At 41.4% G+C, this 14,542-nt stretch overlaps 1 protein-coding gene across 3 annotated transcripts in view; it reads left to right on the forward strand.

The window, feature by feature from the left end:
• The window catches only part of MSRA (methionine sulfoxide reductase A), a 285,576-nt gene that overhangs the window by 15,488 nt on the left and 255,546 nt on the right, over positions 1-14,542 (forward strand). Inside the window, exon 1 of one of the 3 annotated variants that reach the window (XM_031442132.2) lies at positions 14,451-14,520. The exons of the other annotated variants lie outside the window; for them this stretch is intronic. The gene's annotated coding sequence lies outside the window, so the exon portion shown is untranslated. Of the gene's footprint in view, positions 1-14,450; positions 14,521-14,542 lie in introns of those variants that run through there. 3 annotated transcript variants of the gene reach the window in all.

Genomic DNA, 14,542 nt, shown 5'->3' on the forward strand with positions numbered 1-14,542 from the left:
ATACTTTACCTTAGGGTTCATTCTTTGTGTTGTACATTTTGTGGGTTTTGACAAATGTGTAATGACATGTATCCATCATTACAGTATCACACAGAATAGCTTCACTGCCCTAAAAATCCCCTGTGCTTCACCTATTCAACCCTTCCTCCCTGCCGAACCCCTGGCAACCACTGATTTTTTTTTACCATCTCTGTAATTTTGCCTTTTCAAAAATATCATATAGTTGGAATCATACAGTACATAGTCTCTTCAGATTGGCTTTTTTCACTTAGCAATATGGATTTAGGGTTCGTCCATATCTTAGCTCATTTCTTTTCTAGTGCTGAATAATACTCCGTTCTATGGATTTGTTTATCCATTTACCCATCAAAGAACATCTTGGTTGCTTCCAAGTTTTGGCAGTTATGAATACATTTATGATAAACATTCTTAATGCAGGTTATTGTGTAAACATGTTTTCAGCTTCTTTGGGTAAATACCAAGGAGCACAATTGCTGGGTCACACGGTAAGAGAATGTTTAGTTTTGTAAGAAACTGCCAAACTGTGTTCCAAAGTGGTCGTACCATTTCACAGTCTCACCAACAGTGAATGAGAATTCCTCTTGATTCGTGACCTTGTCAGCGTTTGGTTTTGTCAGTGTTTTAGATTTTAGCCACTCCAGTAGGTATGTAGTGGTATCTCATTGCTGTTTGAATTGCAACTCCCTAATGACATACGAGGAACATCTTTTCACATGCTTGTTGACCATCTGTATATCTTCTTTGGTAAAGTGTCTTTTTATGTCTTTTGACCATTTTTTAGTTGGATTTTTTGTTTTCTTATTGTTGAGTTTTAGGAGTTCTTTTTGTATTTTGGATAGCAGTCATTTATCAGATATATATTTGGCAGGTAATTCTCCCAGACTGTAGCTTGTCTTCCTATAGTCTTGACAATGTCTTTTGCAGAGCAGACATTTCTAATTTAAATGAATCCCACATTAACAATTTTTTCTTTCATGGACTGCACTTTTGGTGTTTCATTTTTGATGAGTTCCAGTTTATCAATTCTTCCTTTTATGGGTTGTGCTTTTTGTGTTAAGTCTAAGAACACTTTGCCTAGCCTTGATCCCCCAAATTTTCTCCTATTTTTTTTCTAAAAGTTTTATAGTTTGACCTTTTACATTTGAGTCTGTGATCCCTTTTGAGTTAGTTTTTATATAAAGTTTGAGATTTAATTTGAGGTTCATTTTCAGGGGCCTATGGGGATCCAATTGCTAAAGCACCACTTGTTAAAATCCTGTGTTCCCCATCTTAGGGGGAAAGTGGGATGTTAGCTGTAGCTTTTTTACACATGCTCTTTATTGAGGTCAGGTAATTCTCCTCTATTCCTGACTTGCTGAGAGTTTTATCATGAATGGGTCTTCCACCACCAGTTTTTGTGAATAAAGTTTTATTGAGACACAGGCGTGCTCATTGGTTCATTACTGTCTATGTCTGCTTTCACAGTACAACACCAGAGCTGAGTGCTTGTGACAGGGATCATGTGACCCTCAAAACCTAAAATACTTATTATCTGGCCTTTTATGGAAAAGGTTTTCTGATTGCTGCTATAGTTTCATGAAATCTTTCTTTTGGTTTGCTTTTTTTTTTTTTCCCTCATCAGAATTCCTCCTGTCTCTTGATACCGTAAGATGGTTGCAAATTCTTAATCGTTCCATGCGTGCATCTTCAATTCACTCAGACTTAGACCCTGAGTTGTTGGCAGTTCCCATCTCAAAAGACAGCAGAGTATGGATGTATGTAGATCTGGCTGACTTCCAAAGGCCTTTCCCCGTCTGACATGTCTGTATTTCTATCAGCGGTAGTATTTTGGGTAGTTCTTAGCCTGGGAGCTACTGTTAGCTCCTTACCTTGACCATCAGCCTGAACAAACTCTCTGCACTGCCCTGACCCTTCTTTCCTGCCCTGATCCCAGACTCTCACTTTGTGTTGTCTGCACTGCTGTGTTTCAGCATGTTTTCAGGATGGGATGATACCTGACTTTGGTGTCCCTAAAGGGTCCACAGGAGCGTGGCATTCTAAGCTCAGTGACTCTTTGCACTGTAGATACATATTTTTTATATTTTATTTTTCTGAGGGAGTTTTAAAGTTTTAACAAGTCTGTTGCTTTGGTTGAAAATGAGGACCTGGATAAACATTGGCCTTAAGTTAGGAAATAAGCAGATGTGCTCTTTTGATCTCTGAAAGGTAAACCATTGTGGTTTTGTACTAATTGATTATTAACTGGCAGAGGTACTGTGTCCTACATCTCTGCATACACATTTTGTTCTAGGTTGTCCGATCTGCTGTCTCCAGAACATGCCTTGACTGGTAACACCTCCTTTTCTTGTCTTGACCGAGCTTCCTCTTACCCATTACCACCTCCTCCCTCAGCGATGTCTTCTCTCCCATTTGACCCTCCTCTCTTACAAACTTTTAGCATCCTTTTCTTGACTGCTCATTGGGTATGCAGTCCTGTTATTTGACGATTGTATTTTATTGTATTGATTGATTGTATTGTTGTCTTATTATTGCTTAACTTTATAATAGCGATTTAACTTTCATATACATATATATTTTCTCTATAACTGCATTTTAAGTTCAGTGACGGCTTATTTACTTATTCATGTAAGTAATATGCAAGTTTGTGTGAAGAATTTACTTATATGTATATGTTTTCTCTGTAACTGCATTTTGAGTTTAGTGGGGGTTTATTTACTTGTTCATGTAAGTAATATACAAATTTGTTTGAGGAATTTACTTATTTGTATAAGCTCTGTGCCTATCCGTGTTTCTGTTACACTGTAATTATTAGTTAAATGAATGAATGATTGAGCTAATACTCCATGTAGTATTAAGTTTGGAAGTTGTCTGTTCAATAAAATCCTTTTAGTGTGGTGCAGGTCAATAGGCGTTAATATTAATGAATCTTAATAAATGGATGTTGTTTGTAACTTACCTTCCAGCACAGACTGTCCATCTCTAGAAATTTGATTATGACTGCTTGTGTGAACCCTGTGGCTGACTTTCCAAACAGTTGTTAGAAGTGATCTGAGCTCTTAGCTGGGATGTTACAATTTGTGTTTAATTTTTATGGAAGAGAAGCCTTCCTGTAAATATGTAAAAATATTGGTGAGTGAAGGAAATGGTTCCCAGTGTGACAGAAGAAGACATCTTAAAAAAGACCCACAGTTATCTGCAGTTTCCCCAAGGTTGTGTTTATATAAAAAAGACATTGTTTCATGTTCTAGAATCAAGAGATGATATTATAATTTAACAAGTTCCACCAATAACTTCGATAAGGTTATCAGCACCAGCACAACTACTGCAGAGATCACACAGCGGGAGTCGTCTCTGGATTTGCTGAGTTTCTGCATTCCTTTAGTATCTTTCATGTTTTTCTCCCAAAGGTACCACTTTCCTCTCTGGACTTAATACCAAGATACGGAAACTTGTTCCTGCTGCAGCGTATGGCGCTGGGAAGTGAATGTCTGTTTATTCTCTCCCTCTACAGGACCTTTCATGACCGTAGGTGGACGTTTGCCGCTCACTATAAATAGGCGGCGTTAAGAAACGTGTTCTTTAGTGAGGGATGAGTTGGTTTGGTGGAAAGCACAGGCATTTCCTGTCTGGATGGTGACTCTGAACTTCACGTGCTCATCAGCTGCATGACCTTGAACAGATTTGCCTGAGTTTTCTCACTTGTAAAATGGAAACAGTGCCACCTGCCTCACACGGATGTCTCTGGGAACGGATGAGATCCTGGAGAAGGAGCCAGCTGATACCCGGCTCCCGGCAGACTCACAGGTGCTGCTTGTGCCGTGAGATGTGTCTAGTGGGGACGTTTCGGGAGCAGCTTACTGCTGCGTTGTTGCCCCCTGTTCTGTGAAGCTGGCTGGTGGCCGTGTCTTACCAGCACACTCACTGAAATTGCTGCAGCGTGCGACAAGGAGGAAACCCAGCCAATGGCTTATCGTGACCTTGAACTCAACTAATTTCCTTTCCTGGGCCAGTCGTCCTTTCAGAAGGATCGGCCGTGGAGCCACCTGTGAGGCAGGATGGTCCGTCATTACTTAAACCCATGCTCCTCCGGCCTCTTGGGAAAACAGGGCCTCTCAGAGGACATCGGGTGGCCAGCGTGAGTGTGCTTTGCTCAGCCTCCATCCCCCCACTTCCCAGAGATGCCATCCTTCCTGACTGTGCCCTCTCCCCAGGTCCTCAGGGTGAGCTTCTCTGCAGTCAGTGAGCTCCCTGTCAGTTCAAGTTCAAGCAGAGCCTGGGTGATTCCTTCTTGGGGGTGTTTGTGGAGCCCTTACAACAGTGGTGTTGCCCGTAGAGTGCCTCCCGGCTTAGTGTGCTGATTTTCAGAGCCCAGCGCCTTCCCCCAGAGTGTCTCCACACAGCTCCGATGAAGTGTGCATCAGAAGGAGACAGAAGAGGGTCTTGGGATGGGGTGTGGTGGAATCCCAACACTCAGAGCAGAGGAAGACGAGCCACTGAGGAAACAGAAAAAGTAGCGAGGAAAGGGAAAAGCATGCTCAGGAGGGGAGAGGACACCCAGGGGACAGGGACGCTGAGCCGGCACCACTGGATTTGGTGGGAGTCGGGGTGGGAGGGCAGAAGCCGGTGACCGTGGGTTAGGTGGTGAGGAAGTCCAGACCAGAACGGATTCCATCTTCTCTTTCAGCAAGATTGGCTCAAATGAAAAGAAAGAGGGCAACAGTGACGTTCAGAAGGGAGATGGTTTTTAAAGATGGGAGAGACTCGACAATACATATACTCTGAATGGGGAAGGTATGGGAGGATCTTAGAAAAAAGGTGTCTGTTCAGATTTGCACTGTTTCTTGTCATTTTACGTGTGAATTCTTATCTTTTTGACTGCCTGTCCTCTTATGTTCTTTTAATTCATGGTTATTTCCCTGCTTCACCTTCCTCATTCCCTCCCTCCGTCCTTCCTTCCCTCGCTCCCCACCTCTTCTCTCCTTGCTATTTGAGATTTCTGACAACTTGTCTATTAATGGGTTTTTTTACAGTCCTGCCCTATTGTATATCAACATAGGGTCTGGGTTATGGCAACTTCTTATTGTCCTTTTAGGAAGAAACCCATATTATCCGTTGGCCCCGTCCATCCTCAGCTGCGTTAATCCTTCCCTACAGCCTTTACTTGTTGCTGCGTGACTTGTTTGTGTCAAGCCATGTCTCAGGGCCCGGTATTTACCCTGTGTTTTTATTAAGTTTTTTGCTTTCATGCTTAATTCTTTGAGGGTTTTGTGATACCAGCCCAACCAGTTTTTGTTAAGAACAGTGACATAGGAAATGGAACACACAAAATCACCTTTTTGATTTAGAACTGATAGAAAGGCAACCTGGGAAACTTCAGTTTCTGCTTCCCAGTAAGTATTCTGTAACTGTCCTTTTGGAGGGGGAGAGGTGAGTGCAATGAAGATGTCTGCAGTTTTGAAACTTCCTTTTTGTTCCTTTCCTGCCCCTCCTCCCTTTTTTCCTCCTCCCCCCTCCCTCCCTCCCTCCCTCCTTCCTCCTCCTTCTCCTCTTGTCAGCCAACCTGATATTGAGTGTAATAAACCGTGCTGGAGACAGGAATGGAAGCCGGAATTTGAAAGATGCTTGTAGGCATATGCTACGTACAGCTGGTGCCCTGGGCGAGAGAGGGGGGTGGGTGCTGTGTGCTCACCAAGGACCACCTGCCCAGCACCCTTGTCAAGGAGCTGCCTCGGCCCCCTTCACGTGGCTCCAGAGTCCAGAGCAGAACTCTGTCTACTGTGACTGCCCCCAGCACTGCTGATCGCCTCGGTGGGACCTGACGCTCCCAGGGCTTGGGTGCCTGTCTGCTAGGGATGGGAGCTGTAGACTGTACACTTACAGAGCAGACTGGGAAGCCCACACTGTGACAGTGCCCGGGGAGGCTGTGATTTGCTTCTCCAGCGTTTCCTTCCGGGCCCGCGGCACGTACACATTTAGGCTGCAAGAACCAGGTGAACGGTAGTGGCTCAGCAATGTGGTCTGGCTCTTATGATTTTTTCCTAGAAAAATCAAGCTATTAAAGTAGCATCACCAGTCGCAGCATTCCTCACTGGAAGAGGTGGTATTTACAAGCTCCTGGTAAGCAATGTTGTTAAGCCCAGCTAATACCAAGGATTGCATCATAAAAGCTTGACTTGTTTCCCCCCTATTTCAAGGGAAACTTTTACTAGTCTTCCATATTTGGCATTTCAGAAGTTAATAATCACAGGGTTCATGGCTTATACAGTGACTCCCATGAGCCTCCTAAGGCTTTTCTCCTATGGCCACTCTTGTTCTGTTCATCAAACCAAGGTGTGAAGCCACTGTGGCCCCAGGGGATGGCCACTATGCTCATGCTTTCTGGGCTTGGCTGTGCCACTAATTCACTGTGCAACTTTGTGCAATTTACTTACCTTCTCTGGCCGCCCATTAGCTTTTCTATAAAAAGTGCTTGGAAGCAAAGATCCTGGAGGTTCTTTTTCGTTCATGCAGTGATTTAAAGTGCTTTCTTTATATCATGCTTAATATTTCCTCCCTTCCCTTCAGAATTAATCTCCTTCCTCAGAAGCATATTAACCCCAGCTCTAAGCCCTGCATCTTTCTTGCATGGCTGCACTTGCTTTTCCCCTGCTCTTCTTTTCTGTTCTTTTTTCCCCTTGAGGAAAAGGCAGAGAAAGAGGAAGAAAATGGTTGCAAATACAGTTACAGCTTTTCCTGATGGCCTCTTTCTCAGTCTGGAGGAAGTTACTTTGGCAACCGCGAATCCGTCTCTCTGCCTCAGAACTCACTTTATCCTTACTTATTTTATTTTAGTGGGACAGCGTCTTACAGATTAAAAAAAATCTGGTTTTCTTCTTGGAAATTCGTAGAGACCAACATTTCCCTCTATATCTGAATATTTGAAAGTACAGTTGAAGCAAACTCCCAGGAGTTTAGAAGCAAGCACACTGTGGTTTTCTCAGTGTGCAAAGTTCTTCCCACGCGGACTGGACCACACATAGACCTTGTTCATTGCAGGCTCTTGGTTCTGTACCAGCCTGCAACTCTGTGTCCTAAGTGTGAACTTTATCTACAGCTTTCTCTTCCGAAGATGAGTCTCCTCCAATCACTGCAGCCAGGTCTTCAGCAGTGCCCATGTGGCAAGCCATATTCCTCCAAACTGGCAGTCTCTATAGAGAAGTCATTAATGGAGTGCAGAGGCAGGGTGAGGCTGGGTGCTGGGGAAATGTTTGGGCAAGATGTCACAATACAGATCAAAGCAGAAGTAGTTCTGGGGCAAGAGCGAGCCAGGTGGACACAGCAGGAGGTGGCAGCCCCAGTTAGGGCCGTGCACAGACTGGGTCTGGGGGCAGCTGCAGATCTCTGGCACGAAAGGGTTGGTCAGGAGGCATCACCGGGGCCAGTCTGGGTGAGACTTGTGTGTAGGGGTCCTCCTTTGAAGGGGCTGGCACCCCTGTGGTGGTCTGAGCCTCCCCTAGCTGACTGTGTCATCTACTACCATTCGGGGCCTCCTGCTCTCGACTCAAACCCTAGTTTCAAACCGCGGAAGCCCAAAGCCATCCTTAAGTTTCCTCTAAGTTCGGGAGCGTCCCTTCAGGGATGCTTGTGTTCTCTTGGTTACCTCTGCCTCCCAGTTCCTGCATCCCCAGGTTCTCTCTTTTTCACACTGAACCGACCCCTTTAGCATTATATCTACCAAACCCTACAAAGCACATGTGAGGCTTTACTGAAGATTGGGGCAGGAGCGCTGGAGGGAGGGGCAGACTGCAGAGGGCCCAGCGAACAGCGAAAGGCCTGCTCACAGTCCTGCTCCCCAGCGCCTTTCAGCCAGCCCTGCAGGCGTTGGGTTCCTCCCGGGCCTCTCCCAACGCAGGGCCTGCACTCCCACCCTGCTCGTTCCTCACTTTCTTTCAGCCTCCTTCTCAGAAAATGTAAATCTTTTCTCCCACAGAACAGATCTGGCGTTCCTCTAGGACATGGGTTCTAGCTACTTTAAGATGCTAAGGGACTTACCTTCTATTTCAAAAACCACATCAAGTTGTTTTCTCAGAGACCAAAGACTTCTCTTATGTTGACCTAGGATTAAATTTTGTAATACTGGAGCTTGAACTAGGTGCCGAACTAAGTAGCTCTGAGACCGGGGAGAGGGGATGGTAATGAGTGATTGGTTCAGAGGGCTCTTCTTCCCACTGAGGGGTATTTGTGACCCCCTCAGTCTTGTCCCATTTTATCAGCCTCCCCATACCCCCTCTAGACAGTAACATCTTTGAAGGCAAGACTGTTTCAGCTTCATTACCGTATCCCTGTAGCACCTACCAAGATGCCTTGAACATAGTAGGTATTCAGTAAATATCTACTGAACAAATGGATGATTTAAAAAGTTAAGAATCTTTTCTCTTAAGGAGTTTATAATTCATTCGGGAAGACAAAAATAACATAGATGAGAATAGTTAAGCCATGAACCTTGTGGCACTGATGAGGGGGTGAATTTATCAAGAATTTGAAAATGCTTAATATTTGCATCCTTAGTTGTGTATGTAGTTTTTAAGTAAAATTCAGACTTCTATCCAACTTATCACTAATTCAGATGTATTTTTTTCCAGATTAAAAACAAAAATGTAAAGGTGTATTTCCAGAGATGTTTAAAGGGCACCAAAGATTATGAATTACATTTTAGCATCAGCAAATGACAATCTAGTTTTAGTAAGTTATTTTGAACTACGTACATCTAAAACTCAGGTTAGTTTTGTTTTCTGGCTAATTATTCTAATGGGGAGATATTTCCATGGAAGTATTAGGATAAAATACTGTTTCTGGATATGTGACACGTTTCCTTGTATTTTAAAAATCTCTTGGGTGTTTTAAAGGAAATTTAATCCGTCTGATTTTGATCTAAATATAATTTACTCACAGTAATGGAGAAATATTTGATATCCAGAGAAATCTATTGATGCTCTTAAAGCTTTTCTCCTGGGAAATAAGAAATCACACTTTTCCAAGAGTAAATCACAAACCTACAGTGTCTACTTTTTCTACTTACTTAACGAGACCTGAGTTAAGCATCAAATCAGGCAGTCCAAATCAGTTATTTTTGTTTTTAAATTTTTTGTCTTTTTCCATGCATGGGAAGTTTTCATCAAGGAGGTTTTCTTTTTTTCTTATTCTGACAGTTTTATCTGCTATCCTAATTTTTTTTCAAACAATAATTTTGTACGATTTAGGGTAATAAAACAATTTTGATGTCTGTGGATGAACAGTGTCTGTATTCAAGATGTTTCAGATTTGTCAGAAGCTTGGAAATACCATTTGAATGTATTTCTTAATTTTAATTGCTCTGAGAACTAGATACCAGTCCTAAGTGCATATTTTAAATTTAAAAGAGGAGGTTTAGGCCAATGGATGGCCAAATTTCACACACTTGGAAGACCTGAAATCCATTTGCAAATAATAATAATAATAACAACAACAACAATAATAATACTAATAATAATAATTAAAAAAAAGCGGAGTCCTGATCTCACTATTACGTTTGGAAATGGGATGTGGAAGAACCTGGGCAATAAGAGGAGCGTGTGAGAGGGTCTTGGGTGGCCGCCTGGGAGCTGGGGGCAGGGCCACCCGGCTGCTCTGAGACGCGGCTCCTTCAGCACCTCTGCCCTCTCTCTGGACCCGGCCCCATGGCCAGAAGTGACTTCTGAAATTTCCCCCGAGGACGGTGGTGCTCCCAGCCCTCCTCTTTGCATCGCTGCATCGGGTAGATCTTGCATGGCTGACTTCGGCCTTAGCCCTGATCCTTCCGGTGCCGTCCTCCACCGGAAGCCAGTGGCCGGAAGCCTGGGCGGGGCCCCAGCTCTTGCTCCACAGCCTTCTGCTGCCCTCTGCTGCCCAAGCATTTGGCAGTTACCCCTCCAGGCCCAGCTGGCCCGTGGGATCTGATGCCTGGGTCATTGCAATAGTCTCCAGTCTTTCTTTTAGTTCAGCAAACAAATTTTGCCGGAAAAATCCTGAAATGTCATTTAACATTAGAGTCAGCTCAGTCATAGCCGTTAGGTTCATAGACTGGAGACAGACTGCCTGGGTTCAGTTCCAGCTCTGTCATTTATTAACAGTGTGACCTTGGGCAAGCTGTATGACCTTGGGCAAGTTAGTCAAACCTGTATGCCTTAGTTTCCTAGCCTAAAAGCTGGGTTGATGGAGGGTATAGCTCAAGTTGTAGAGTGCATGCTTAGCATGCATGAGGTCCTGGGTTCAATCCCCAATACCTCTGTTAAAAATAAATAAGTGAATAAATAAATAAACCTAATTACTTCCTCACGAAAAGAAGATGTTGGGTTTTGTCAGATACTTTTTCTGTGTCTATTGAGATGGTTAAGTGATTTCTGTCCTTAAGTAATATAGTATATTACATTGATTGATTTTTCTATGTCGAGCCAACCTTGTATTCCTGGGATAAATCCCACTTGGCCATGGTATATAATCCTTTTTATGTTGCTACATTCAGTGTGTTAGTATTTTGTTTAGAATTTTTGCATCTATATTCAGAAAGAATATTGGTCTGTGGTTCTCTTGCAATATGGTTTTTTTTTTTTTTTTACTATTATTGATTTCTACTTTTATTCCACTGTGTTGGAGAAATACTCTGTATGATTTCAATCCATTTTAATTTACTGAGGCTTGTTTTATGGCCTAAGATATCGTTTGTCCTGAAGAGGGTTCCATGTGCGCTTATGAAGAATATGCGTTCTGCTGTGGTTGAGGGCAGTGTTCTGCAGATGTCTGTTAGGTCTAGTTACTTTACAGTCTTGTTCAAGTCTTCTGTTTTCTTGCTGAACATCTGTCAAGTTATTCTATCCATTATTGAAAGCAGGGTACTGAAATCTTCAACTATTTCTGGAGGATTGACTATTTTATTCCTTCCTTCAGTTATTTCATTTTTTGCTTTATGAATTTTGAGGCTCTTTTGTTAAGTGTATGTATGTTTATAGTGGTCATATTTTATTAATAAACTGACCCTTTTATCATTGTAAATTGTCCTTATTTTTTTCTAGCAATATTTTTTGTCTTAATTTTTGTTCTATCTGATATTAGAACAACCACTTCAGCTTTCTTTTGGTTGCTGTTTGTGTGGTATATATTTTTTCATCCTTTTACTTTCAGCCTATTTATTTCTTTGATTCTAAAGTGTGTCTCTTATAGAGAGCATATAGTTTGAGCATTTATTTGTATTCATTCTGTAATCTCTGTCTTTTAATTGGAGTCTTTAATTCATTTAAGTTTAATTAAATACTGATAAGGTTGATTTACTTCTGCCATTTTGCTACTTTCTGTATGTCTTTCTTTTTCATTCCTCTCTTCTTCTATTACTGCCTTCTTTTGTGTTAAGTAAATATTTTTGTATGCTAACATTTTAATTCCCTTGTTGTTTTCTTAGTGATTGCTCTGGAGATTACAGTTAACATGTTAATTTACAACAATCAAATTCAGATTAATACCAACTTAATTTCAATAGTATATAAAAATTTTGCTCCTATATAGCTCTGTTCCATCCTTCCTTTATTCTGCTGTTACAGATTACATCTTCACACATTATATGCCCATCAACACAGATTTATAATTAGTGCTTTTTGCGGGTTATCTTTCAAATCAGGTAGAAGAAAAAAAAAAGAGATTCAAACAAAAAACACATTTATACTGTCTTTAACATTTGCTTCTGTGATTACCTTTACTTGTGCTTTTTATTTCTTCATGTGGATTTGAGTTACTGGCTAATCTCCTTTCATTTCAGCCAGAAGGAGAAGATCTTTTGGTATTTCTTGTAAGGCAGATCTGCTCTACAAGGTAACAGCTAAACTGATTTTTGTTTATCTGCAAATGTCTTAATATCTCCTTGATTTTTTGAAGGAGAGTTTTGCTAACATAGAATTCTTGGTGGATGATTTTTTTTCCTTTCAGCACTTTGAACATGCCATCCCACTGCCTTTTGGCCTCCATGGTTTTCAGTGAGCAGTCCGCTGTTAATCTTATGGAGGCTTCCTTGTACTTGATGAGCCACTTCTTGCTACTTTCAGGATTCTCTCTTTGTCTTTAGCTCTCAGCAATTTGAATACAAATTGCAGATTCGCTGTTACTCTGTCCATGATTCACCATCTGTATTTGGAAGGATAGCATGGAGTACTCTTGTTAGGGCTTTCATTTGACCCTTAGGATGTCTCTGTAACATTTCTCTCATTTATCAACTTTATGATTTAGTACTAGGTGGTTTTGTTTTTAATTATTATATTTCAGTTTTACAGAACTTCAGAATGATATTTATGTGATTGATCCCTATAACTCATTCACCTAATAGTTTTGTTGAGCACCTACATATGAAAGGCTCCATGCAAGACTTTCAGTTTTCTTAGATAAGTGACACATGGTCCTGCCTGTGAGGATGACACATTTGGTTGGTGAGGACACATACTCAACAAATTACTGTACAGTTAGAATGAAAGTGTACTGAATATAAATGGAGTATTTGGGGAGCACAGAGGAAGACATCACTGATTTTTATATTTGATAGACAAGCAAACTAAGAATTATATAGATCAAGCAATTTGAGACCTCGATGTTATCTAAGTTAGAAGGACAGAGCCAAGGACTAGAACCTACTATTCTGGGTTCTTTCTATGAAACCATGGTGATTCTAGCATTTGACTGGTCTGTATTTCCAAGCATCAGAGGTAAAAATGATTTCTTAAATGAAATGCCAGCAAATAATTTGGTAGAAGTTGATGGTGTCATCACCAGGATTTGGGTACCATACCACAATTTTCTGTTTTCAGATATATTACTTGATCCACAAAGGACAGGTACATGTGTGAAGCACAGACTGGCTTGTTTTGCTTCAAAAGACATGCATGCCACAAATAAAAATAAATAGTTTTTATTTATACATGTTAGATTGTCCTAGTATGAATTTAGTAAATAAGTGGCTATGTTGCAACTTGAAGTTCAGAATGTGAAAACATGCTTAGTTTTACTCAATCCACTCTAAGTCTTTTGTTTTTCCCTTTTAATTGATATTTATGTTTTGAAAAGAATCCTCACCTCCCTTCACCGCCAGTGAAATTTGGGATAGGTACAGTGCGTATTAGAGTTTCCTTGAAAGTAGGAATTGCCGATCAATCAGAGCTATGTTGTTTTTTCCCCAGGAGAAAGCGTGACTTATTTGGGCATACAGTTTTAATTTTAATCTGCATCCCTCCTTTTCTCTTCTCCCATGATTCTTTGCAGCAGGGCAAGGAAAAAGCTAGGCTTATAAAAAGAAATACAGTATGTGGTGCTTATTAAAGTTACATACATCTCTGCTCACAGGAGAATTTTGCAGGTGGTGCGTATGTCGCATATGGACACTTCTAGGGAACAGATTCCTTATTGCTGAGCAATGACTGGCTTCTAGTACTCCATTATTGCTCCGGGAACATGTTAGTAATGATGATGAAAGGTAGGATAGCATGAAATCTGTAAGGTGATTTGGCAGAAGCTGATGCTGTTGGTGCCAGGATTTGGGTACCAAACCACAGTTTCCTGTTTTTCAAATGTATTAATTGATCCGCAAAGGACATCTTTTGGAGACAAGAATTCAGACAGGCTGGCACAGGCTGGACCTCCGCCAAGACTGCTCGGAAGGTTGCCATACTGGGAGCAAAAGAGTGAGAGAGAAAGAGAGAGAGGGAGGGAAGGGAGAGAGAGAGGCAGAGGGAGAGCTGAGGAAAGAAAAAAAGGCAAAGCTTGGCACAGCTCAGTCAAATCAGCTTCTTTTGTCTGCTTTCTCGGCTTGAGCTTCAGGAAAGAAAACCGTCCTGGGGTACAGAAAACTCAGAACTTTTTGGTTTTCAAACTTAGAAGGCTTTTTAAGTCTCTTGGGCTATTTGAAAGTGTTGGTCCATTCAATGACGTTTAGTCACCAGTATTAAGGGAAATAAAAGCCTTTTTCAAAATGAAGCTTCTCCCCAGTGTCCATGCATTTGGGAAATACTGTATTTGATTTTTTTTTTCTGCATGTATGATTGTACCATGAGAGACAGGACTGACAATGTAGAAGATGGCAAGGCAAATTTCTAACTAGCGAGAATATTCATTTTCTACAAAATAAACTTTGTTCATCAGTACAAACCTGCTTTCAGATCAAATCAGACATCCTTCGGAATGTGTTGAGAACGTAAGTTTTTAGCTTTTATTTTATTTTTATTTTTATTTTTCCCATTTGTAGATGTTCCCTTTTCGAGGAGCCTTTCTAAGATTTTATGCGACCCAGCCAGGAAGTCAGAGTAAAAGTTGTTTTATCCATGTGTGTAAGAAAACGTTTTCTTAAAGCAACAGCTTTTATTTCTGCTGCTTCATGCTGTCCTAAACTCCATCCCCCAGCAATGAGTGACAACACTGAAGACCAGAAAGGCAAGCTGAAGACACCAGACTTCGCTTGAAGGGCAAACAAGAAATGTGAGCTTGGTCATTATTTTTG

The sequence above is a fragment of the Camelus dromedarius genome, chromosome 36 (assembly GCF_036321535.1).
Source record: "Camelus dromedarius isolate mCamDro1 chromosome 36, mCamDro1.pat, whole genome shotgun sequence".
In the NCBI taxonomy this organism is placed as follows: Eukaryota; Metazoa; Chordata; class Mammalia; order Artiodactyla; family Camelidae; genus Camelus; species Camelus dromedarius.